The sequence below is a fragment of the Choloepus didactylus genome, chromosome 9 (assembly GCF_015220235.1).
Source record: "Choloepus didactylus isolate mChoDid1 chromosome 9, mChoDid1.pri, whole genome shotgun sequence".
Taxonomy (NCBI): domain Eukaryota; kingdom Metazoa; phylum Chordata; class Mammalia; order Pilosa; family Megalonychidae; genus Choloepus; species Choloepus didactylus.
In genome coordinates this window covers 54,338,567-54,363,919 of record NC_051315.1, presented here as the reverse complement: position 1 = coordinate 54,363,919, position 25,353 = coordinate 54,338,567, and the positions used below count along the sequence as shown (strand labels likewise).

Sequence of the window (25,353 nt, the reverse complement as noted above, 5' to 3'; positions counted from 1 at the left end):
CCATCAATGTCAGTGACATACAAGGAAAGTCGCAATAGTGTGTCCTATCACTTATTTACAGAAAGGGGAAGTGAAATTGTTTTTCATACTTGAATTGAATTCTCTGCCCACTATTTCATTTAGTTCACTGTGTTTGTTTATTAGCTCATCACTGGTACTATCTATAGCCAGGAGATGCTAGCATGTTCACCAGAAACTAACTGGCGGACAAAAAGGCAACAAGGGATGAGAAGGCAATTATCAAATGATGGATTCATTTTCTCTTTCTAAGAGGAGCTGGCATAAAAGCTACAGCCATGTCTTTCACTTGAAGACTGGCCATTCTACTTAGCAGTCAGGGATGTAATGGAACCAGCAGAGAGCTTCAAGATACAGTAGAAAGTGAACCCTAGGGATCTACATTCAACTCCTCTGCCAGAAGCTCACATTTTGAGTCCTGTCAAGTTACTCTCCTGGGCTCGGTCTCCACATCTGTAAAATAAGGGAATCAGCCTGGATGCGCTCAAGGGTCCTTCTAGTTCTAACATTCTTTGAATTCAAAATGAGGTTTGATACTCTACTATTGTTTTGGTCTGACTCTGTTATAGACAGAGCATTAGATCCTCTCAATGAAACTAAAATGGGATTTCTTCCCCCAATTTTTCCAACTTTATAAAATATTTAAAAAGGTTTTGTATTTGAGATTCGGCTGAGAGTCACCCCACAGTAATGGAATGCTCCTGTAGGTCACATTTTCCATCTACTCCTCTTTACTCCTTCTCTTCACTGCTTATCCCAAACCATGGTTCTGATCACTCACTCAATTACAAGTCGTACAATGATGCATATCACCATTCCCTTACAGAAGAGCCTCAACAAACCTCAAAAATTCAAAAGAAAAGTACATTAACAGCACTGCTAGAAAAAAACTAATCAAACTTCGCAACTGCTTTATTTAATAGCCCAAGATTTTACCTCTGGCTACTGTGGAGATGCTGTCTCCATCTCCATAGAATCTAGCTATGGTGGCAAAAAAGAACAGCTATAACCAGATATCAAACTAGTTATTAAAAAGTAATGCAAATCACTCTCCATTCAAAATTTTACCTTTCCAGGGAATTGCTCAGATTCTCAGAACAGCTGTTGGATCTGTAATTTTTCAAACCTCCCTAAACCACCAGAACATCTCTTTCAACTGGAGAGCTTCTTGAGCCAAAGTTGTAAGACCTGATGGTGTTTAAATGAGCATTATAGGTACTTTGGGCACTCACAAGCTAAAAAAATCAATAGGTGTCTTGCATAGAGAAGTTCTGCAATTGATTTTTCAAGGAGAAAGTCAATGTGTGACTTTAGGAGAGTCATAGACACCAGGGAGGTTGTAAGCAGGCTGGAGATTTAAAAAAAAAAATCACAGAGGCGTGGAAAATACAGCACAGCACTACACTAGATGAAGTGGTGTCTCATAGAAATAGGATCTTAGATTGACTATGGTTTTTTAGGAATGGCTAAAGAGGAAAAAACATTGAGACGTATAAGCTAAGCTGCTGCAGTGCTCAGGGTCTTGGAAAAAGAGAGCTCTCCAAGGTACACAGAAAGGGTATTTAATAGATTGTTCCTGAGGGTCTTGGATTTAAGTGTGCACTGTGGCTTTTCTAAGGATAAGAACATCCAGTGGACTCATTCTCTCCATTTTTAAAGAATTTTCTGAAATTAATTCCTTCATTCAATACATAATTTTAAGCATCATCAAATGCCCAGTACTCTGCTAGGCACCACGGGTGATAGCAAAACATAAAAGGCAAAATGCATATGCTCCACAAGGTTGCAGACATGTAGAGGAAGTTACAAAAAAGTTAGAGACAAATTCAACCAAAAATTATCCTCTATCCCCCAAAAACTCCACAGTCTGCAATAACCTTTTTGTGTAACTGTAGAATCTTGTTCTCAAAACAATTATTTTTCCCCTTCCCCAAAGTGTCTTTTTATCTACTCCTTAATTTTTTTAAGCTTTCTCCAAGTTAATAAAAATAATTAGGTTCTTTGACTCCAATAAAAATAATAAATAATACAAAGGCTAAAAATTCTTTGAAAATTTTACCTATTTTTATTTTAATTGCTTCCAATAACAATGAGGGAGAATTCATGAATATCAAACCAAATTTTGAATTTTTTTGCGGGGGTGACAGGGTTTACAATGGAATTTAAGGAGCCATAGAGCCAAGTTGTATGAATTTTAGTGGGGATTTTAAAAGGCTGATTTTGTGGGTTTAAAATCCCCACATACAAATTCCCTAGAAAAACAATGCTAGAAAAACCTATTGTGGAAAAAAAGAAAATAGCATCTACTGAATGATATCTTTTTGTGTGAGATGATGTTTACTTTTACTTATGGAGTGATATTTAAAAGGAACTTTATACCCACTCATCCCAAGAAGGGTGGGTGAAATTATGGGGCTTTTAATGTACTGTTTTGTTTTGCTTTTCTTTTCTTGAGTTACTTTTCTAAAAAATAATTTGGGGATCCTTTTTCTTTAATGATTGGGGATGAATGGACATGGGGCTATTGGAAAAGGGTTACCTATTTCAAAACCCTCATATGTGCAATCTTTTACAAGAAATGAAATTTGAAAATAGGTAGAATTTTAAGTTAAAACATATCACACTAAGCTAAGTGATGCTGTTAACGGTCAGTACTTAGAAGTATATACGTCAAGAAAGCTACCCTTACTTTAGTGCATAACCCTGACCTTTAGTCTGAGGTTCAACTGCATACAAACAACCATAGAATTGCAGAGCTTTCATGGTCTTGATTTCACAGCAGCGTTATTTTAAAACAAACATCCTTTTCTCACCCTAGGAAGATCACCCAGGATTGTACTGTATTCAACACTGCAAATATTCCACAACTTATTGACCAATATTAGAAGTTGATAAGATTTCCAAAAAGCTGGATCTGTTTCACAAAGTTGAAGATGCATGTTAAATTATTTTCAGTTGCTACCTGTTTACCTTCGATTAGACTCATTTCTGCCTCTTCATATCCTTTCTCTATTGAGATGAGCAGCAGTATACTATTGAGGCTTAATTAGCCAAAATGATACCACATTTGACAAATAAGTCTGGTATGATGAAAAACTTGGGAGCAGATAGAAGCCAGTGAATAAAGCTGAAACCCTCAAAAATCGTCCAGATGACACAATTTAAAGCACAACCTGAAATAGCACTTCAGATACTCACGGGTAAAGTGATTAGAAGAAAGGGATGGATTGACACTATCAACACTGTCAGCACTGTCACAGCTAAAAACTTCATCATCTGATTCCCGCACAGAGGAGCTGGGTGAGGAGCCGTCAATTTCTTCCAACTTCCCCTTTAAAATTCCACTCATAGCTGCAGTGCTGTCACATGCACCTGTAATAGAAACAGGAGCAACGAAGCATTGAAACATTTGACCCCTGACTGCACAGTCAAGGTCTCAAAGTCATTTTGGAGAGCTGTAATCTTTTGAACCACACATAGCAGATTATCATATCTATGCAGAAATTATTCTTTCCATAATGTTTAAACATTAAAACAATTCTATCATGATTCACTGTCATTTGTATTCACCTTCTGACAATAACTATGCCTTATAAGAAAAAGTCAAAATTAAGAATGTGGAATAAGAGTGCAGCATAAGGAAATATGGTTCAGTGTTTTGAAACGTCAAAACAGGAGTCAAATACGTTTATTTGATTTGTTACCAGAAATCTTGTGCTGTCATTGACAGAGCCAGAGTTCAGAACAAAATAGATCACTCACTTGCATGCTGTCATACCCAGAGCATACTGATTAGGGCATGTCTATCTTGCTTGGGATTTCTTTTTTCTCACGTACAAAGGCATCTACTTTCCTGGGGCTCTCTGTCCATCAAAAATCAAATTGGTTGCTAGGAATGGCTATACCTGCAGAATACAGATGCCTTATCATGTTTCCAGTCAATTCAGCACAGCTACAAGGAATACTTGAGTCCTATGCCAAAGAGGATGGCTGAATAGATTTTACACATGGTAAACCACGGTATCCACATTTTTTGTTGGATAAAATATTTAACTCTCTTTACTCTCTGTATCAATATGGTCAGTGAAATCCACTCAAAGGTAGCCTGATGCATTTAAACAATTTTTAAATATCAATTTAGATTAGTCCTTAAACCTTTCAGAGTAATAATTTTTTCATAGCTGTAGAGTAACTTATCAGGTTGCAAACACAAATTCCAATTTTAATGAGTAAATGAGTAAAGAGGGTCAGATTTAATACACTCACGAAGCCACCTTAGTCTTCTCTTTTATTTTCCTACTGTTATTGGTACACAGGTTTCAAGAAGTACTTCTCTACCCCAATGAAAATGATAGCACAAGCACAATTATAAATGCAAATGATACTTTGGCCTCACAGTCAAGGTAACAGTAGGTAGTAAGTACCGTGAACCGTGGCAACCTAGAGAATGTGTACCTAGGCCAGAGGTGAAAACTGTTCCTCAAGTCCAGATCACTTTGGCTCCATGATTTCACCACTGACTCTACTTTAAAATCTGACCAATGCCCCATTCATTTTCAGAAGCAGCCCTTTATATTGTTAGATTCCATCTTTTCCATCTTCCTTTCCCTTATTCTACTTATAAAGTTGAAGGAGTGATTTTTAGGTTAAATTGAAATTTAAATCCCAAGTTGGACTGGCTCCATGAGACAGACAAAGGGTGGTTTAGATCTGTGACTTGGAAGTGTTAAGAAACTAGATAGCAGGGCGGGGGTGTGGGGTGGGTGAGGCATAGCTGAAAAATGTTGCCACAACTTGTTAATTGTAGAAGCTGGGTGATGGGTATATCGGGGTTCATTATATTATTTTCTCTCTTGAATATTTTTGAATTTTTTCATAGTAGAAGATAAAAACAAAGAAAAAAAAAAAAGACACTAGGTAGCCAAAACTTTCTACCCCATCAGCCCAACATAGTTCCTGAAATGCCTTTTGGTAGAGTTGCATCAGTTGGGGAAACAAACTTATTTTACAAAGTATAACTCCAAACAATATGTCACCAGGGAGAGGTGACATCTTAATCATCAAACCTCAGCATAGCGATTCCATTCATGCCCTTCTGGTAGGAAGAAATGGGTCTAACTACAGTAACAACAAGGTAGCAACCTTGGAACCGGCCATCCTCCTTTTGTCCCTCGTTGATCTCACAGTCTCCCTCGATTTTAGTCACTATACTTCTTTGGGACATATTTGTTTGGGTCCCTCAGCCGATTTGCTTTGGGCCTTTTTATATTTTCTGTTTCCTCATATCCTCAGTTGGCATATGGCTCTGGCTTTTGACCTACCTGCCTCTACCTCATTGTATCCTGAAAGACTCAACTCTGAACACCAATTGACTCATTCTTTCAGTATCTCTCACTTCAGACTATTGAGAAAAGGAATCCAATTGTCTTTGCTCACTCACTTACGCCATTTTATAGAAAAGAGATCTATTTGTTTGCCCTTTGTTTAGGGACCATATGTTATTTATATCATAAACATCTACTGAGCATCTATCTTATGCCAGGTTCTACTTTAGGTACCAGGGAATGATAAAGCAGCAACATAGAAAAAGTTCCTTACTCTAAGGGTGCTCACTTACTGGGTATTGTGGGGGGAAGGGGTAGACAAACAATAAACAGATAAGTAAATAAAACAATGGGTCAGATGGAGATAAATGCTATGGAGAAAAATAAGCAAAGTGATATAGTGACTATGGAGTTGGCAGAGAGAGAACATTCAATTACTGACTGGTAAACTAATGTCACAGTGAGAAGGTAACACAAAGACATGGAGGAGGTGAGGGAGTCACGATTTGGACATCTGGGGGGAAAGCATTCCCAGGAGAAGGAATGGTGTGTGCCAAGGCCCTGTGAGGGGCAGAGTAGGAGCTGGTGTTAGACAGGTGTCCAGATCCAGACTGTAGAGCCTTGTAGTACTGTAAAGATTTGGGCTATTACTCTAAGTGAGAGAGAAGAGATTAGAGGGTTTCAGTAGTGGAGTGACATGATCTGACTTTTATTTCCAGAGAATTACTCATTATCTTAATAGGACATAAGAGAACAGAGAGGCTCTGATAAAAGAAAATTAGATTTGATGGGAAAAGAGAAAGGTCTAGAATTAAGAAAGATACTGAATGAGGACTTAGTGGCTCTCGTGAATAGTTAAAGCCAGAAAACCAAACAAGTCAGAGGCCTGGAGAGGTTAATAGTTTCTCTGGGAGGGAAAGAACTGAAGGCACTTAGAAGGGAAGGGGAGAGCAAAGTACTTCCCAAAGCAATGTGGTTACTTAACCGTACCTAGGTCCATCACTGTTCTCTAGATTTACCAATTATTTCATGATGGTGAAGGCCACTTTACCTGCTAGATTTCACATAGAACCAATTCAGATACATTGCACCACTTTGTGGTACTTTGTCAAATAAAATTAACAATGAAAAAATGAACTTTCCTTTATCACTCTAAAGGACTATGAATTTTAATTTGGACCAGAAAAGGTAATGTGTGGATGCTGAGCATCATCAAGCATGTACATGTTGATGAGAAAATGGAGGCACAGAGTTGATAATTATTTTACCCATCACCTTCCCTAAAGTTACTTATTCATGATTCTTTAAAAGTCAAATATACAACCACTATCTGCTGTAGAGATTGTAGGAACTCTGGTTCTAGATTGACCTGCTTGAAAGCCAAGCAGTCTCCCACTAAAAAGTCACTTTGTGGTCAGATATAACCTTCATTTGATTAAATAGACTCTCCTAACTTCAAGTGATATATGGGGCTTTAAGAAGTATTATAGAAGAGCTCCTAGGGACTGAGGGATGTTGATGGGATTTTTTTAAATGTTGTACCTCATGTTTATTAGTTACAGGAAACTATTCAGTAATTGTCCTACTACAAAGGTATTTAATTTATTTGCTTAATCTATGTGAAATCAGTGTAAATAATTTGTGTGGATTTGTTATATTTGCTCACATTTTTCTTTTAGACCCTGGGGACCCTGAAGAATCTTACATGAAGTCTTTAGAGAGAGATTGAACTATATGATTAGATATGTTTTCTGAGTAAACACAGAAACATGGTATTTCTGTTGTGAGAGAGAAAAAGAAAGAGAGAGATTCATCCTACTTTGTGTGAGCCAATCTGATTCCACTGTGGTATGCTCTGGTTGTATTATCAAAATTGCAATATCGCAGTTATTTCCATGGCAACAGACAGCAAGATCATGCAGGAGAAGCTAAATTGTGAGACAGATTAAGATGCTATTCCCATTCAGATATCTGAAGTAATAGGTAGAGGGGAGGACAACTAAGGGAGAAGACAGTTATTATAAATGTTCTTTATTGAGTTTGTCCCATTCACATAGTCAAGTGAAGGCAATCCTAAATGACATTAAGAATCAGCAAATAACACAGAATGCTATTTTTGAGAATACCTGGGCAGCAGAAACTGTTAGCAAATGGAGAGAAGTACAAATGACTTGATTTATACTCTCTAGCACCTAAAAAACTGAGACTTGTATATTTGTTAGCAGTCAGAAGTTTCAGAGTCCTACTTGAGGGTCCCCTAACAAAGTCCTGTATTTCCTAGGTAAAAGACAAAAACAAAAACAAAACAATGCCTTATTAGGTTTTCTCTACCTAATGGAAATACTGTATTATTACTGATCCTGTGTCCAATAACGCCTTTTGAGAAGTATATAAAATTATAAAATTTTCTTAATACTATTCCTAACATGCAAATAGTTAAAATTTGTATACCTATTAAATAGAATAATCAGATTTTGATTAAAATATTAAAAAGGACAGTATAGTAATTATATACAAATGTCACTCAAAAGATTATTAATATTTAAGAATATGAATAGAAATTGTTATTAATTTTTATGTTAAATTTATGATGTTGTCATGAGAAATAGCTGGATTAGATACTGAATCAGGACAGATCATTAAAGAATATCAAGGTGAAAATCTATTTCCCCATTTTGAGAGCACTATTAAGAAGTTGGGTACATTAATCTTTCTACCAATGGAAATACTTCTTCTAAAAATAATAGAATTTATGGTTTTATGTAGATCCTTCAAGAACCTTAAATATTTGTTATCAGGCAAGTTTTACAGAATAAAACATCAAACATCCAATCACTGAGATTTTTTGATTATAGGTGACACCTGAATGCCCCACCAGAATGTCCAAATATACTTAATAGTAGCCCTTCACAACCATATATATATTTTTATATTCCTCCTTTTCCACCACAAGGACACTTGTTGTATAGCTGGGATATAACCATAGGCTTGGGTTGATTATCAGAGGTTGATTGGCAAAAACTAGAACAACGGTAGGGCAGATAATTGGAGCTAGAGATAATGCAGAATCAAGGTGAATAAAAGTGAAAGCAGATTGATAGCCCTGGGAATTTGGGAGAAAGGAAAACATACGGGAAAGAGCCTCAGAAGGATTGGATGAAATGCCCCAAAGGAGAAATGGACAATTTGAGAGACCTGGACATTGATTTTTATCAAGAATTTGAGTCACAGAATAGGAAAAAGGAGAAGAAATTAGCCTGGGTTACAGGGCTATAGAGAGATGCTAGTTCCAAAGGTATTGGAGTTTGGTTATCTCCCTTCGGGTTGAGAGGGTAACAGTAAGAAATGCTTCAACCTAAAACTGTGGTGAAATCTGGATCCCACAGCAAAAAGCACGTCTGCTAATTTGAAAGTTAAGGTTTGAGAGGCTGGAGCTAAAAAATCTTAGGAGAAAAGAGTGATCTTCACTGTAACCACATCACATATAGCTAATTTGCTTTCATATATAAAAAAGCAGTTGATGTGTACTGCAGTAGGACCTAGACTAGACTAATGATTAAAAGTTCCTAAGGAGATTTAAAATATATATATCCGGAGTCTCAAGAACCCACAAGAATCACTGGTATGGTGAAAAGAGGGAAGCCAGTTGCTTCAAGACTGGTTTTATCCTTTCCTAAATATGAATCTCTGAATATATTATTTAATCCTTCTGAGCCTTAATTTTCTCACATGTAAAATGAGACTAATAGTAGCTATTTTATAGTAAAATAATGAGCACTGTAGATGCAATAATTAACTTTTGCATCCCCCATTGGTACATATTATGTACTCTAGGTTGCCTCACATTGTAGCTAAAACAAAACAAAAATCACACTCTAATATCGTGGCAGAGAGTGTAATTTAGCTAGGAAGACTGGAAATTAGGAATGAGGGGCTAGACTACTCCATTTGCACTTTGAGGCCCAATGCCCTTATTGTATTTGTGAATGGGTACAACCAGACAGACAGTGTCAGGGTGTAATTCCTCCCTTGTCGTGTGAACATGTCTTGCCACCTCACACTCCAGGAGGGATGCTGGAGATCCCTAAGGAGTTGTTGGAAGCTTGCCTTGACCTAGAGCAATGTGAGGAGTCCCAGGCCTATCCTGATATGCCATAGATGCTCAACTCTAACACAGCTCAAGAAAGACAAGGGAAGGGAGGTGCCCATTCAGTGTTTTTTTAAAAACTGAATGAGTATCTATGCAATTTTGTAAGCTTTATTCCTCCACTTACAACATGACCATGTTCCTTTCTCATTAATTTTCAAAACCACATGTTTTTGGTTTTTTTTAATTATTGTTTTTAAAGCTACCTAGTATTCTAGTAAAAAGCCATGTCATAATATTTTACCAAATCTCTAAAGGGAAATGCTTTGGGTTCTTGTTAAGGATTTACTACCATATATCATGCTGTAATTAACATTTTTTTTTCATTTATCTTTGTGTATACCTCTGATTACATATTTAGGATGAATTCCTAAAAGTGAAAGTACTAGACTTTTGATGTGCATTGCCAAATTGACTGCCAGAAAGGTTCTACCAATGTATATTTCTTTGATGGTGCACTGGTGTCATTTCACCATATTCCTTGCATTACTATGATATTGCAATGTTTTTAAATTTTTGTGAATTTGTCAGATACTCAATAATAATAATAACTAACACACATATGGTGGTTACTGTGTGTCAGGCACAGTTCTAGCACTTTAAATTTGTAGTAGGCAGAATTCTAAGGTGGCCCTCAACACCCCATTCCTGAGTATACATGCCCTATATAATCCCCAGGACTGTGAGTATGATGAGCTATCCCTCCCGTAGTTTTGTTCATGTTATATGGCAAAAGGTATTTTGCAAATAAAGTAATGTCCCTAATCCTTAGAATAGGGAAATTATCTAGGTGGGCCTGACCTAATCACCAAGAGCCCTATAAATCTGGGTCTAGAGGTCAGAGAGGTGAGACAGAGATTCTGTAGCTGACTTTGAAGATGGAAGAGGCCACATGGCAAATAATGTGGGCAGTGTCTAGTTGCTGAGAGCAAGTAGGAAACAGGGACCTCAGTCCTATAGCCACAAAGAATTAAATTCTGCCAACAAGAACAAGCTTGGAAGTATATTTTTTCCCCAGAGCATCTGACAAGAGCTCAGCCTGGCTGACACCTTGATTTCAGCCTTGTGAGACCATAAACAAAGTACCCCATCCATGGCATGCTGGACTTGTGACCTACAGACCTGTAAGCTAAGAAATGGGTGTTAAGTTGCTAAATTTCTAGTAACAAAAAACGAATACAAGTATTAGCTCATTTAATCCTCATCATACCCCTATGAGGTAGGCATTATTAATTTATCATTTTACAAATAAAACCGAAGCACAGAGAGGTTAGGTGACCAAGACCATAGAGTTAATTAGTCTTAGAGCCAGCATTCAAACTCTGGCATTTGGACACTGAAAATCATACTTTTAATCATCACATTTTTCATCGACTCCTGATGGTATTGCACTGCTTAAATTTAGCTTTCTTTGAATACTTGTGAATTAAAACCTTTTTCCCATCTGCTTTTTAAAAAATTCTTAATGGGGTTCTGCTTTATTGTTTGTTTGTTTTGGTCTAAGTTGTATAAATATCCTTTTTCCAAGTGAAGTATACATAAATTTTCATTCAGAGACATTTTATTGCAGCTGTAAAGAGCACACAGTTGACTTGTGCTTATTCAATGTCTTTTCTGACATTTTTATATTGCCTTTACAGAAGTATATAGTTCATGCATATTCTTAAACACAAATACTTTCATAGAGCTTCAATGAAAATTCCTTGATTCTCTCACTGTTAATCATGTTGTTTTTTCTTAGTTAATAAAGTGCTTTGCTTTTAAATAAATCAATAATAATAATGTTGCTGAGGTCTTACTTGATGCTAGAAACTAAATTCTGTGAGTATGTTTTCTCCTTTCGCTTACAATGACTCAGTTAAGTATCATTCTTCCATGCAGCTTAGAATGAAGTAATTTACATACAGTGACAGTAATAAATGACTGAGCTGGAACTGAAACTCAATTTATCTCACTCCACAGACAGTGCTCTTCACGGTCATGCTACACCCTCTCTCTATAAAAATCCATGTGGATTCCTTAGCTCATTTCTAAATAGATTGTTAGCAACTCAAAGATGGAATCTTTTCTAATGCAGACACTCAGGAATTGTCTGACTGATAAATAACCAAAAATTCTTGAAGTGGAAACTAACTTAAGTAAAGAGTAATACATGGCAGCAAATAAGGTAGTTTCCAGAGTCTGCTTTATAGAAAAGAAGTTAAAACAAAATGGAATCATGATTTTGGATGTAATGATTCTTTGGGACAGCAAATGTTTTGAAACATAAGTCAACATGCTGCTTTTTAGAAGTTTAAAAAGCAAAACACAGAAAAGAGAAAAAGATGAAATAAAGAAAATTTGCTTATATTACATTTATGAAGAAGAAATATGCAATAATGGAATAACTTTGGAAATGTTTTCATGTTGGAAACATTGGAACAGGTCCTACATTTTAAAAATTATAAACAGAAGCCATGTTTCAGCCTTTCAGTTAGAAATTCAAGAAGTTAATAGATATAATAAATATACATTTGTCTTACATGTATATTTGACATTTAGCAGACACCAAAATTGATCTGCAAAATTTTAATAGGTGATGACTTGTGTTGGGAAAGGGGTCTACGATCAAATAAGTTTAGAAAATTCTTAATGTTATCTACCCTTTTGGGAGACTGAATGCTCATTAGCACAATAATGGCTCTACAGAACTGGGTCTTTTTAGTTTCATCTAGATTATCCCAAACATAATTAACAATAGAACACTTTTTTCATGAAATTTTCAATAATATTTCTCAGAATTTATATCTCAGTTTGGAAAATGCTTCACCAGTTTGATATTTTGAAGGTTCTATCATTGTTATTCTTTAGGGATTCTAGGCTTTGTTTTCACAATTCCAACATCTCATACAATACTAACTTTACCAGCTGATGCCTGGTGATTTAACTGTAGTCAACATGGAAAAATATAAAAATAAAAAAAAGTAGCTGTAGTCATCAAGGGGAATTTTGCTTTCATTCTAAAGGAGGAATAATACATATGTGTCATCAAAAACCCTGGGGATTATTCTGCTCCTTCCAGTCTTGGCTTATAAACAGAAAGGGATGACTAGCAATAACAACTAAAATTGCATACAGTGGCTTCTTATGTACTAAATGCTATGCTGAAAAATGCTCTGTATACATTTACCAATCCTTACAATATGCCCCAAATAGGTAACCGAATTTTTACAGATACGAAAACTGAGGCTTGGATACCTTAAGCAATTTGCCCCAGGTTACACAGATAGCAAGATGACAGGTCCTGGACCTGAGTCACAGTCAGTCTGACTGTGAAGTCCATTATGCAGCCCATTATCATGTTATACTACCCAAAGAACAAATCGGCAAGCCAAATTTACAATGCAACATTTAGCTTAGAGCATGCATTTCTAGAAACAAGCATGCTGACTTACTGCCTGAATCATTCATTTGAAAGTCATATACATAGACCACAGTGGAGGCCCCACATAAATGAGTGTATTTATGGTACATTGGCAATCACTCTTCCTTTCTCTTCAGACTCCCAGGAATCATGATGTGCTATTCTTTTTTCTTTTCTTTTCTTTCTTTCTTTCTTTGATATATATCAAAGGATTTCCACCAATCCAAAACTACCTGCTTATCTTGAGGCATAGTAGAGCCCAGTAAAATGGGCATATTAACTCTCATCAGTGTGCCCTTGGTTTCTTTGTAGCTGAGTCAGCACTGTCACTTGGTAGGTATTAGGGCTTAGAAGTATTCACTAGAACACAAAATAAATGTCAGAAAGAAGGCCCACAACAGAATAAAAATGTTGCTGAACAATTTTAACTTTAATCAAATGTTGCTGAACAACCTTAATTCAAGAGAAAAAGGACTCATTTACCAAGAACATGTAAGAACATTCCAAGATTGATGAAATATATTTTGTTATGTTTTTCTTACATGAACTTAATTTAACATTTCTATTATGCATTAATATAACAATTAACTACATTAATTTACATTTAGCCCATTGATTTAATACACGATAATCTGTGTGTGTGCATGAGCACGCATGTGTCAGAAACAGAATAAAATGAAACAGCATGGTGTAGGGAGGCACGAAAGGGGGAATGTGTGCGTATGAAACCCCATGTTAAAGTGGGAAGGTTCAAATGGTGTTCAAGTGGTGTTTGTACAATAAAAAGACTGCAATACAAAATTTTGCATGGCGTAATGACATTTACTTGAAATGGAAATCGTTACATTGAAGAGCATTAACAGAGAAGCACATGAAAGGGAAGGGCTGTCTTAGAATATCGTGAATGTTTGTCATTGGGAGGGTACCTGAAAAGGCCAAATGACTATCTGTCAGTCAGCAAAACAATTTTGGGACACAAACTATGTGTCAGGCATTGTATTAGGTGGTGTTAATACAGAAGGAAACCACCATCACCAAGAATTATAATTTAGATAATTGAGTAAAGGATTATAAAGAGATCAAAGAAGTGGCTTCAGTGACCACACCAAGAAGCCCTTGACAGGAAGCACAGTGCAGCATGATGTGGCTCTGAGGCTGCTCTTATCTGCCCTGCCCATGTTGTGTGACTATCCCTGAAGACAGGTTATAATGGAATCCCCAAGCTAGGGGTTTCCCATTTGACATTCAGCACTATGCTACTCCAGTGAGCAGCATGGGATGCACATAGTAAGCACTGAACATGTTTTAGCTACTATTATTGAGAATCTGACAAATTCATGGATTTTTTTTTTGAAAATAATAATGTCACAGTAATGCAAGGATTGGTGAAATGACACTCCAATGCACCATCAAAGAAACACACATTGGTAGAACCTTTCTGGCAGTCAATTTGGCAATGCACATCAAAAGTTCAGTACTTTCATTTCTAGGGATTCATCTGAAGTATATAATCAGAGGTGTACACAAAGATATAAGAAAGCAAATATTAATTTTAATATGATAAATGGTAACAAATCCTTAAAAAGAACCCAAGCATCTCCCTTTAGAGGTCTGGTTAAATATTATGGCATAGCTTTTTACTGGAATACTATGTAGCCATAAAAACAAAAACAAAATAAACAAAAACATGGTGTTGAAAAATACTGAATGAGAAGAGGGCCTGCTCATGTTATAAATGGGGGAATAAAGGTTATAAAATTGCATATAAACTCACATCGGTGAGGCCTTTTCTAAATTAAGGGGGCAGCAAATTTGTGGTTTTGATATCACAGAGGATGAACAATCTAAAATTTTAAGTTAGAGTACTATGAGCCACAAGAAGGAAATTTTGAGAAAACAAAACAAGTATTTTGTAACGGCTTTTGAAAACCTTTCCCAGAATCTTTCTGCCATAATATGCTGACAGCTTCATAACTTGTACTGACTAGGTAACAACTGATGACAGATAACTGATTTTCTGTGGCTAGACTACCTGGGGATAAAAGGGAAATGACAATCTTTGAAAATTCAGAAGGCCTATTTAGGAAATTATTTGTTTAATTTATTAAACATATTGTGATATATCTGCAACATGACAGCAACTAATGTATCAACACAACTAGAAAACAAAACTAAAATGCAGTTTTTGACATAGCAGCAAACTCACAAAAAGGCAAAGAGACTGTGACAGTAAATAAAAGCTATCAGGCTCACTGGATACCAAGGGCAGGTACAAAGGAGGGCCACCCAAAGTGGAAGCATGGAGAGGTCTGTGTATCTTTAAACTTCCTATATTGCTATGCATTGGAGACAGCCTGGTTACACCATGTTTCAACCTTCATTCCAGCATTTAGTGCATTGTATCCAATATTTAATACAAACATACAGTGTTTGGCTGTTGTAATTTTGCAGTTCCCCACTAAAAAATCATTGTTGCTCTCTGTCCCTTCATTCCTTCATATCAGAAATGAGGGATCCAGAATGAAATATTGAAGGGCCAGTCTGATACTTCTAGGGTAAACGTTAAGACTAAAATATTCAAAGGGAACACACGAAAATAAAAAAATTAAAATAAAAATTATAATAATTTGAAAATAAGAGTTTTATAGTTAATATTGTTTAAAGATATAAACATTTTCATAAAGACTATTTTTAGCTAGTAGTTGGTGGTTTTGTTTAAAATTAAGTCATTTGTATGAATTTGCATGTGAATCACGAAGAACAGAGAAGTGCACCACCCTTCCTTGTTGTACTGGAAGATAATATGTTAAGCTCTTGATCTAACCAAAGTGTAAGGTCTCTTCCGGAATAAACCACATGGCAGCTATCTACCTCTCTGGCCATGAGGCTAAACTGAATGATAAAATCAATCTCATGTAAAAGAGATTTCCTTGCTAAAGTATAATCCTTAGAAGCAGCATTGGCATTTGTCAAAGTCATCATAAACCTGAGTTTAAATGCTTGAAAAGTTATATTGAGCTGTATTCTCCGAGCACACATATTCAACAATTTACAGATCAAGCCAGTCTGTTATAACAGCTGAGATCTACACAGCTGATTAAGAAATTGAAAGATCTGCCCAATTGATTCATTGAGATACGTGAAATATCCAAACATGACCTGATAATCAAATCCATTCTTTGCTCCTTGATTTACAAAACGGTAATTAAAGAGCAATAATACTGTTTTGGACCAGCCTCCTTCTTCTACCTAAGAAGACTTTATATTAAAGTATCAGGACTGAAATATATGTTAAGTGAAGAATAACATCTGATCAATAATCTTTTTGAGGTATGGTCCAACATAGTAAAATTGTTAATGCAGATTTTCATTTGCCTGCATTGCTATAGTACATAGCACAATTTGGACACTGTAAAACCTGACCCAAGCTTTCTTACCCTGGTGTTATTTCCAATTCCTGTAAATCCCACACTTCCATTTCCAGCAGTGTGGGGTTATTTTGCCAAACTGGCATATTTCCATTACAGATATAAAGTTGTCTACCTGTATTTTAAGACAGAGCTATTAAATATTTCATTTTTCCTGAGTACATTTTGTGAGACTTTGAGATTGATATAAACATACCTACAAATATGACAAGCTACTTTTAGCAAATAAAGAAGCATGAAGCAGTAAGTAGACACTATTACTAAACCATATTTTAAAATTATCTGTAATTTAAAGTAAGCCTATGCAATCCATTCTTTGCTCCTTGGTTTATTGTTTGTTCTTTGCATTATTTTCAGGAATCTGAAAGTGTACTTGAAAATTCTGATTGTGCCTGAAATAGGAATTATTTGTACAGGTCACATGATCCATTCACTAATCTGGCTGATTTGTTAGTATGCTCCCTAATGTCCTCTGTGATTAAGGGGGAAGTGTTGTTGCTGAAAGCACTTTGCTCCTATTAATGGATAAACACTAAATACTTCCCACTCTCCTAATTGTTTTCAAAAAATAATATACTGACATACCAAATTAATTTAAATTCAAATTATATATTGGCTAGATAGTAAATGTTTTAAAACATGGTTTAAGGGTGTGGTACTTTATTTGCTACAATGCTAACACACCTGTTACTATGAAAATAAATATTGTATGTCAAAAACATTTAAGTGAATGATAAAATAGAAAGTAGAGTTGGGAATCTCATCTGAATTATAATAAAAATAATGGGAAAGATGTAACAGCTTTATGATTTTTCCTCACAACAAATAGCTGAGAGAAAAAAAAAATAGTGTGTGGGATTACAGTGCTGTCTTGAAAGCACACAATTTTATAATGAAAATGTTTTAATTTAAGAAATGTCCTAGAATAAAATATAAAGATGGTTGTAATTGTAAGGTGTTTTTTTCCCCTTGTACAGAAAAACCATATACAAATGAATGTTTTATTTTCAGAGAAAGCAAAATGTTTCAAATAAACAAAAAATATATATATACATAAGATTGCAAAGGTAAGGGGATAATGAAACATGGTCTGGATCTTTAGGTTAAAGATTCTTTAACCTAATATGTCAAAATATGTATTTATTCCTCCTCACTATCCATAGCCCAAAAATAAATCTCAAGCTTTTCTTTTTGTGATTAAAGTGACTATTAAAAAAAAAAAAAAAAATCTTAATTTATTGCCTTACTCAGTATATTAACTGCAAACATAAAGAGAAAGAGGAAAGTATTGTGCAAGAGAAGACAAACTTGTATGAAGTGATCTCTATTAAAAACCTACATTTAAATCTTAAAATATTTGCACCAAAGGAAAAACAAATTGTCTTGCTCCATCTCTTACAGAGTAGCCATACATGGTTTTCATTAGCTTGTTTCGTCCTTCACTTGGACAGGAACCTCTTAACTGTTTTCTTTCTTATGCTTTTTTCTCGCTCCTGTCTCCACTCCAGCACACATACACTCTCCCCCCTCTCCTTCTCTTTTTCCTGTAGACTCTGCAGCAAAAGCTTCCATAGTTATCTCGTTTTTATAAGACTTGAAGACGTCTGCCAGTGGCTGATAGGAAATGCTGATTGAGAAAGGGTTTATCTACTTTTCATCCAAAATATGTGAACCATTAAGGAAATTATAAAAAGCAGCAACAATATACTCTCATTTTATTCAGAACCTTTCCCTTAGCGATTATTAAAAGGATGATATTTTTAGCCAAAGAAAGCAAAATGCATCTGCAGCAGCTGGTTTCCAAGGAAACAGAATAATTTAAAACGATGTGGAACTCTGCTCTCTAATTTTCATCAATTCCCCTTCATTCCTGGAGGTAGCTTTATTCGGAATTCATAATTTTCAAAAAATAAAACTACATTGACTTATTTCCTCTAATACACTTCAGAAGGTAAATAGTCTTGTATATCACTTTAAATTTCAGTCTAGGGGTTTCCATTAATTTTAGCCATAAATTTGTTTAAAAACCAAGATCAGAAGAATCCATCAATAATTAGAAATGTGATAAAATTTTAACATGATATAATGATTTTTGCAATGCAGAATAGATCATGCATGAGTATTTGCTTAGGTCAATATGACACTTAAGTGTGTAAACATGTTATTAACTATATTCAGTAGATTTAGGAAATTTAAAGTAGTTCTCCATTCATTTAGATAATCTTTACCCAACATATGGTCATTTGTATCTCCCCCCTCCCTTTTTTTGTTAAACTTGCAAGAACAATTATACTTTTGTCTCCTGATTTGGAGACAAAATCCATCTCTCAAACAAAAACAAAAAGCATAAACAAAACCCCCCAAATCCTTAGAAATTATACATGGTCATTTCTATTGGTTTGTAATTCATTTGAAAGAAGTATTAAAAACATACATGAACAAATTACTTACATCAGTGAGAGACTTATTTTATTATTTAAATCAACAGGTATTAATTGATTGCCAATGTGCCCAAATCAGTAAAGTATTTATTAAAAGAAGCTCCATTCTAACTAGATTCTCCCATCATTAGATGACCTATATTTATGAACTAAAATAACCATAGAATTAAACTTGAATAAAATTACTTTTCATATGTGTATTTTAAGGGTGTCATTTATTCTATATATTTGCAAATTCCTCTATTTTCCCTCAGGAAAAATAACAAGACAACTTTAGAAGATATAAGTAACTGCTCAAGTAAAACCTTAACTTTGGAGATGCTAAATATTATTGCCCGAGGCAAATTATCAACAATATAAATACTGTGATGGAATTCTTATCTAGACATATTTGCTTGATAAATGAAACTACCAATGAAAGTTGCTGATTAAGATGCCATTTCTTACAGCAATGTTTAATCCTTCACAATTAGGTTTCTGAGACTTTAGAGCAAAAATGTCCCTATGCATATTGAAAAATACAGATAGACATTTAATTATCATACAGGCTTAAAATTTACTGAATAAAATGATACAACTACTCAGAGCATGAGATCTATCAAGAAGAATAAGTTAAAAGGGTCTAAATATACACAAACCACTAATTCTAAATGAGTGATAAAAGAAACTACAACCTGTAAAAATTCCTAAGCCACTGGCCGTATTGTAAATATTAAGAGATACCACATGAGATTTTATATTGTATATTCAGAGTAGGCTCCATTTTCTCAGGACCTGTGGAATTTACCAAGATTTCCTTGTCCTTTCTTTGATTGCCAATAACGTAAGCTTGAATAAAAACAAAAAAAGGCAAATGATGACTCATTGTCAGTTAATTTTGCTTCAATAACACTGGCTTAGAAAGTTATCCAGCATAAAACATGCCTCCTGTGTTTTTATCAGCTAACGTTTTTGCAGGGAGAAAGAACAGCTCGCCGCAAAGCTTCCTCGAGTAATGAAAGGGACACACTTTCGGGGAATGTCTTCAGAATAATTTCATATTATAAAATGTGTTTCAATAGTAATTGAGAAGCATTCCCTTATTCTCTTAAGAAAAAAGAATTTCTCTTTCTTTTTTTTTTTTTTTTTTGCTCTTACCTGGGAGTGTGATTTCTGTACTTCAGCTCCGTCAGAGCAGACTGAGGAGTTAATTCACTCCTCCCTCCTCTATCCATCAGGCTGCAGCCAACCAACAACAAAAGCCAGATCCTGGCTCATGCTCCCTGGCTTTGCTTCCATCCCTTGTTCCCTCCTACCCCCACTCTTTTAGAGGACAAAACCCTGCAGCTGGGAGAGAGAAAGGGCGTAGAGAAAAGGAATACAAAGAGGAAAGCACAGATGAAAGATATTTCAAAGAATAGCTCCAAACTATGGAAAAGATCTCTAGGTGAACTCAGCTGAAATAAAATGTTTTGCTTTGGAATTTAGGACCATGGGGTTAATTAGTGCCTCACACACCTGAAATCAAAGCAAAACACTCATAGTAATGCCTATGTAAATTGAAATTTGTTTCAGCTCACACTGATTCTTCCCAGTGTACATTTTGATATGTAGCTAGAGGAGAATGATACTGAACACCAGGATAGCACTATGCATGTTAGTTTGCAAAAGGATAAAAATGAAAATGAATCAAAATCTTTTACATTGATTTTCATACTATTTGCACTTTAACCTACATTTGGCAATGTTTCCATTCAAAACCAGTTTCAGGGCATAATCAATATAAAAAGGTATTTCATCCTGAGCATTAAAATATTCCAATATTTCAAAGTTATGTGATTTGCCTTACTTCAGATTCCTTAAATGCCAGCATCAATTTGTCTATGTGAATAATGGTGCTTGTTAGAGATTTAAAGGGATCAGGCATTTAGTTACCATGTCTCAAAGTGATTAATTGAACTCGAGTTTTATTCTAATAATCTCGGGCAAAATCCTATCACTTCTGATCCCAGAGGCATAACATGTATAAAAGGACAATTGAGGAAAATACCAAGTTAGAATTCTTTAAGGTAACAAAGCTCATTTGTATGGTTCTATTGGTCTGAAGCTTAATGGAAGTTAGTTTGAGACTCAGAGTATACAAACTATATGAAGAGTGTATTCTTAATTTTAAAAATATAGTACAAACTGTGGCTCTTTATGATAAATAATACTATTAATTGAGTTTCCACTACTAGAAGTGGCCTGAAAAAAGTTTCCTGGGGAAGCTATAAATTAAACAATAGATGTTATCTCCACCCTAGATGTGTGTTCTGTCTAGTTTAGATAATTTTAGGCTTTTCTATTCAATTTCTTAAATCATTAACGTGCCCTCATGGAATTAAGACCAAAGGGAGGAAAAGGAGAGAGACGTGGGAAGTACGTACAGTCTTCTTTATCTCCAAGAGTAACTAGCATGAGGGCAAATCAATGGTAGTACAGGAATACAAATACAAATCAGTGGGGGTGTCAACCTTATTAGAAGGGAGTAGTTGGTGACTTTACCTGAAACTAACTTTAGCTGATGTACACTGGTATAACTTAGTTTATTTGGTTATTTGGAGTGTGTTTTAGTTCTCTAAACTGCTTAAAGGAGATACAATGAAATAGGTTGACTTGAACAATGGGAATTTATTAGCTTATGATGTGAGGCCAGGGAAATGTCTAAATCAAGGCATCATCAAGGCGATGCTTTCTTCCCAAAAACTGGCTGCCAGTGATCCTTGGCTCCTCTGTCACATGGCAAGGCACATGGCAGTGTCTGCTGGTCTCTCACTTCTCTTCCATGTTTTGTTGACTTCAGCTTCTTGCTTCTGTGACTCTCCTTTCTCTCTGTATTCGTTCCATTTATAAAAGACTCCAATAAGAGGATTAAGACCCATCCTGAATGAGGTGCATCACACCTTAACTGAAGTAACCTCATCAAAAGATACTACTTACAATGGATTTACACCCACAGGAATGAATTAGGTTTAAGAACTTGTTTTCCTGGGGCACATATAGCTCCAAACCACCACAAAGTAACTTTGGGAAACTCCAATAGAGATTAAGAGAGAGATTAATCCCATATTCCCATCCCAAGTTATCCCTTGATGCCTCCACTGAGGAAAATATCTTCTAAGCTTCCATGGTCCCACTGCCAGGAATAACTGGAGAAGTCTCTAGGGCAGTATTTCTTAAAGAAGGCTTTGGGAACTGTTTCAGTTTGCTAAAGCTGCCAAAATGCAATATACCAGAAATGGGTTGGCATTTAACAATGGAAATTATTAAATTACAAGTTACAATTCCAAGGCAGTGAAAATGTCCAAATTAAAGCATCAACAGGAAGATACCTTCTCTGAAGAAAGGCTGCTGGCACCCAGGGTTCCTCTGTCAGATAGCAAGGCACATGGCCAGTGTCTGCTGGTCCTTTTCTCCCAGGTTTCATTGCTTTCAGCTTCTGATTCCAGTGGCTTTCTCTCCGAGTGTGTGAGTTCTCTCTTAACATCTCTGGGGCATTTCTCTCTGCTCTCTCATAAAGGACTCCAGTAAAGGATTAAGACCATTGAACGGGCTGGGTAACATCTCAATTGAAGCAACCTAATCAAAAGGTCCCACCCACAATAGGTCTGCCCCCACATGGTTGGATTAAAAGAACATGGTGTTTTCTGGGGTACATAACAGCTTCAAACCAGCACAGAAACTGTCTGCATCAGAATTGCTGGTGAGAGGCTTGTTAAAAATGCAGCTCTATGGGCCTCACTCAAGACAATGAATCAGGATTTGGAGATTTGTGAGTGAGCTTTTTTTTTTTTCCCTAATTAGAGAAGTTGTAGGTTTACAGAAAAATTATGCATAAAATAAACTTTCCATATACCACCCTATTATTAACACCTTACATTAGGGTGGTACATTTGTCACAATTCTTGAAAGAACATTTTTGTAATTGTATTGGTACCTGTAGTATATTGTTTACAATAGGGTTCACTGTGTTGTACCATTCTATGTTGTTGTTTTATTTTAGTAATAGATATACCACCTAAAATTTCCCCTTTTAACCACATTCCAATATATAATTAAGTGCCATTAATTACATTCATAATGTTGTGCTACCATCACCACCAACCATTACCCAAACTTAAGATCAACCAAATAGAAACTTCAAACAATTTAAGCATTAACTCCTCATTCCCTATGCACACCCTAGGCCCTGGTAGTATATATATTCTAGTCTTTAATTCTATTCGTTTGCTTATTCTAATTATTTCATATCAGTGAGATCATACAATATCTGTCCTTTTGCATCTTGTGTATTTCACTCAACGTGATGTCTTCAAGGTTCATCCATGTTGCCACAGGTATTGAAAACTTTATTCCTTTTTGTGTCTGAAAAATACTCCGTTGTATGTATATACCAGATTTTGTTTACCCATTTGTAGGTTGATGGATATGTGGGTTGCTTCCATCTTTTGGCAATTGTGAATAATGCTGCTATGAACATCAATGTGCAAATATCTGTTTGAGTCCCTGCTTTCAAATGTTTTGGTGTTATACCTAGAAGTGGGATTGCTGGGACATATGGTAATTCTATACCTAACATTACAAGGAGTTAGGAAACTGTCTTCCACAACTGCTGCACCATTTTACATTCCCATGAACAATAAATGAGTGTTCTTATTTCTCTACATCCTCTCCAAACATTTGTAATTTTCTTTTTTTCGAATATTAGCCATTCTAGTGGGTTTGAAATGGTATCTCATTTTGGTTTTGATTTTCATTTCCCTAATAGACAGTGATGTTGAGCATCTTTTCATGTGCTTTTTAGCCATTTGTATATCCTCTTTGGAGAAATGTCTATTCAAGTCTTTTGCCCATTTTTTTTAAATCGGGTTGTTTATCTTTTTTATTGTTGAGTTGTAGATTTCTTTATATATTCTGGATATTAAGCCCTTATCAGATACATGGTTTCCAAATATTCTCTCCCACTGAGTAGGTTGTGTTTTCACTCTTATGATAAAGTTGTTTGATGCATAAAACTTTTTAATTTCGATAAGGTTCCATATATCTGTTTTTCTTTTGTTGCTTATACTTTGGGTGTAAAGTCTAAGAAACCATTGCCTAACACAAGATCCTAAAGATGCTTCCCTATGTTTTACTCTAGAAGTTCTTATATTTAGGTCTTTTCTCCATTTCAAGTTAATTTTTGTATATGCTGCATATGGTGGTTTGAAGCTGTTATGCACCCCAGAAAAGGCCATGTTCTTTTAATCCATTCCTGTGGATGCAGACCAATTGTAGACAGGTCTGCACCTTTTGATTAGGTTATTTCAGTTGGGGAGTTACCCAAAGATGAGTCTTAATCTTTTTACTATAGTTCTTTAAAAGATGAAATTAAGGGAAGCTCCTAGAGAACAGTCCTGCAGAAGCTAAGATAGGACCCACAGAAGCTCAGAGAAGAAGCCACTAGAACGAGAAATTAAAAGCAGAGAAACCCATGAGAGAAGGATGAGCAGACACTGGCCATGTGCCTTCCCATGTGACAGAAGTGTCCTGGATGATGGCAGCCTGTCTTCAGAATCCAGGTTTGGTCCTCTTGATGCCTTAAATTGGACATTTTCATGGTCTAAGAACCATAAATTGAAAGTTAATAAACCCCATTGTAAAAGCCAACCCATTCCTGTTATATCACATTCTGGCATCTTTACCAAACCTAAACACTGTGAGATAGGGGTCTTCATTATTTTGCATATGGATATCCAGTTCTGCCAGCACCATTTGTTGAAAAGACTATTCTTTCCAAATTGAATGGGCTTGGCAGCATTGTCAAATATCAACTGGCCATAAAAGTGATGGTCTATTTGAACTATCAACTGAATTTCATTGGTCTACGTATCTATCCTTGTGCCAGTACTGTGCTGTTTCGACCACTATAGCTTACAATAAGTATTAAAGTTGGGATGTGTGAATCCTTCAACTTTGTTCTTCTTTTTCAAGATAGTTTTGGCTATTTAGAGCCCTTTACCCTTCCAAATAAATTTGGAGATTGATTTTTCCATTTCTGTCAAGGTCATTGGAATTTTGATTGGGATTGCATTGAATCTGTAAATTGTTTCGGGTAGAACTGATACATTGACAATATTTAGTCTACCAATGCATGGGCATGGAATTTCCTTACATTAATTTATGTCTTTGATTTCTTTTAGTGAAGTTTTGTAGTTTTCTGTTTATAAGTCCTTTATATCCTGGGTTCAATTTATCCCTAGATATTTGATTCTTTTAGTTGCTGTTTTAAGTAAAATTTTGTTCTTGATTTCCTCCTCAGATTGTTCATTGTATAGAAAAACTACTGAGTTTTGCTTGTTGATCTTTTACCCTGCCACTTTGCTGAATTTGTTTATTAGCTCTAGTAACTTTGTTGTAAATTTCTCAGGGCTTCCTATTCTTTGTATATGTCATCTGCAAATAAGGAAAGGTTTACTTCTTCCTTTCCAATCTGGATACCTTTTATTTCTTTATCTTGCCTAATTTCTCTGGCTAGAAGTTCCAATAAAGTGTTGACGAAGGTGGTGACAGATCTTAGAGGGAAAGCTTTCAG

General features: G+C 35.6%; 1 protein-coding gene across 1 annotated transcript in view; it reads right to left on the bottom strand.

Annotated features, from left to right (window-relative positions):
• Positions 1 to 19,978, bottom strand: part of CSRNP3 (cysteine and serine rich nuclear protein 3) — a 245,313-nt gene extending 225,335 nt beyond the window's left edge. The window contains exons 1-2 of the mRNA XM_037850037.1: positions 19,899 to 19,978; positions 3,217 to 3,390 (exon numbers count right to left, since the gene is read on the bottom strand). The gene's annotated coding sequence lies outside the window, so the exon portion shown is untranslated. The remainder of the gene's footprint in view (positions 1 to 3,216; positions 3,391 to 19,898) is intronic.
• Positions 19,979 to 25,353: the final 5,375 nt, after the last annotated feature.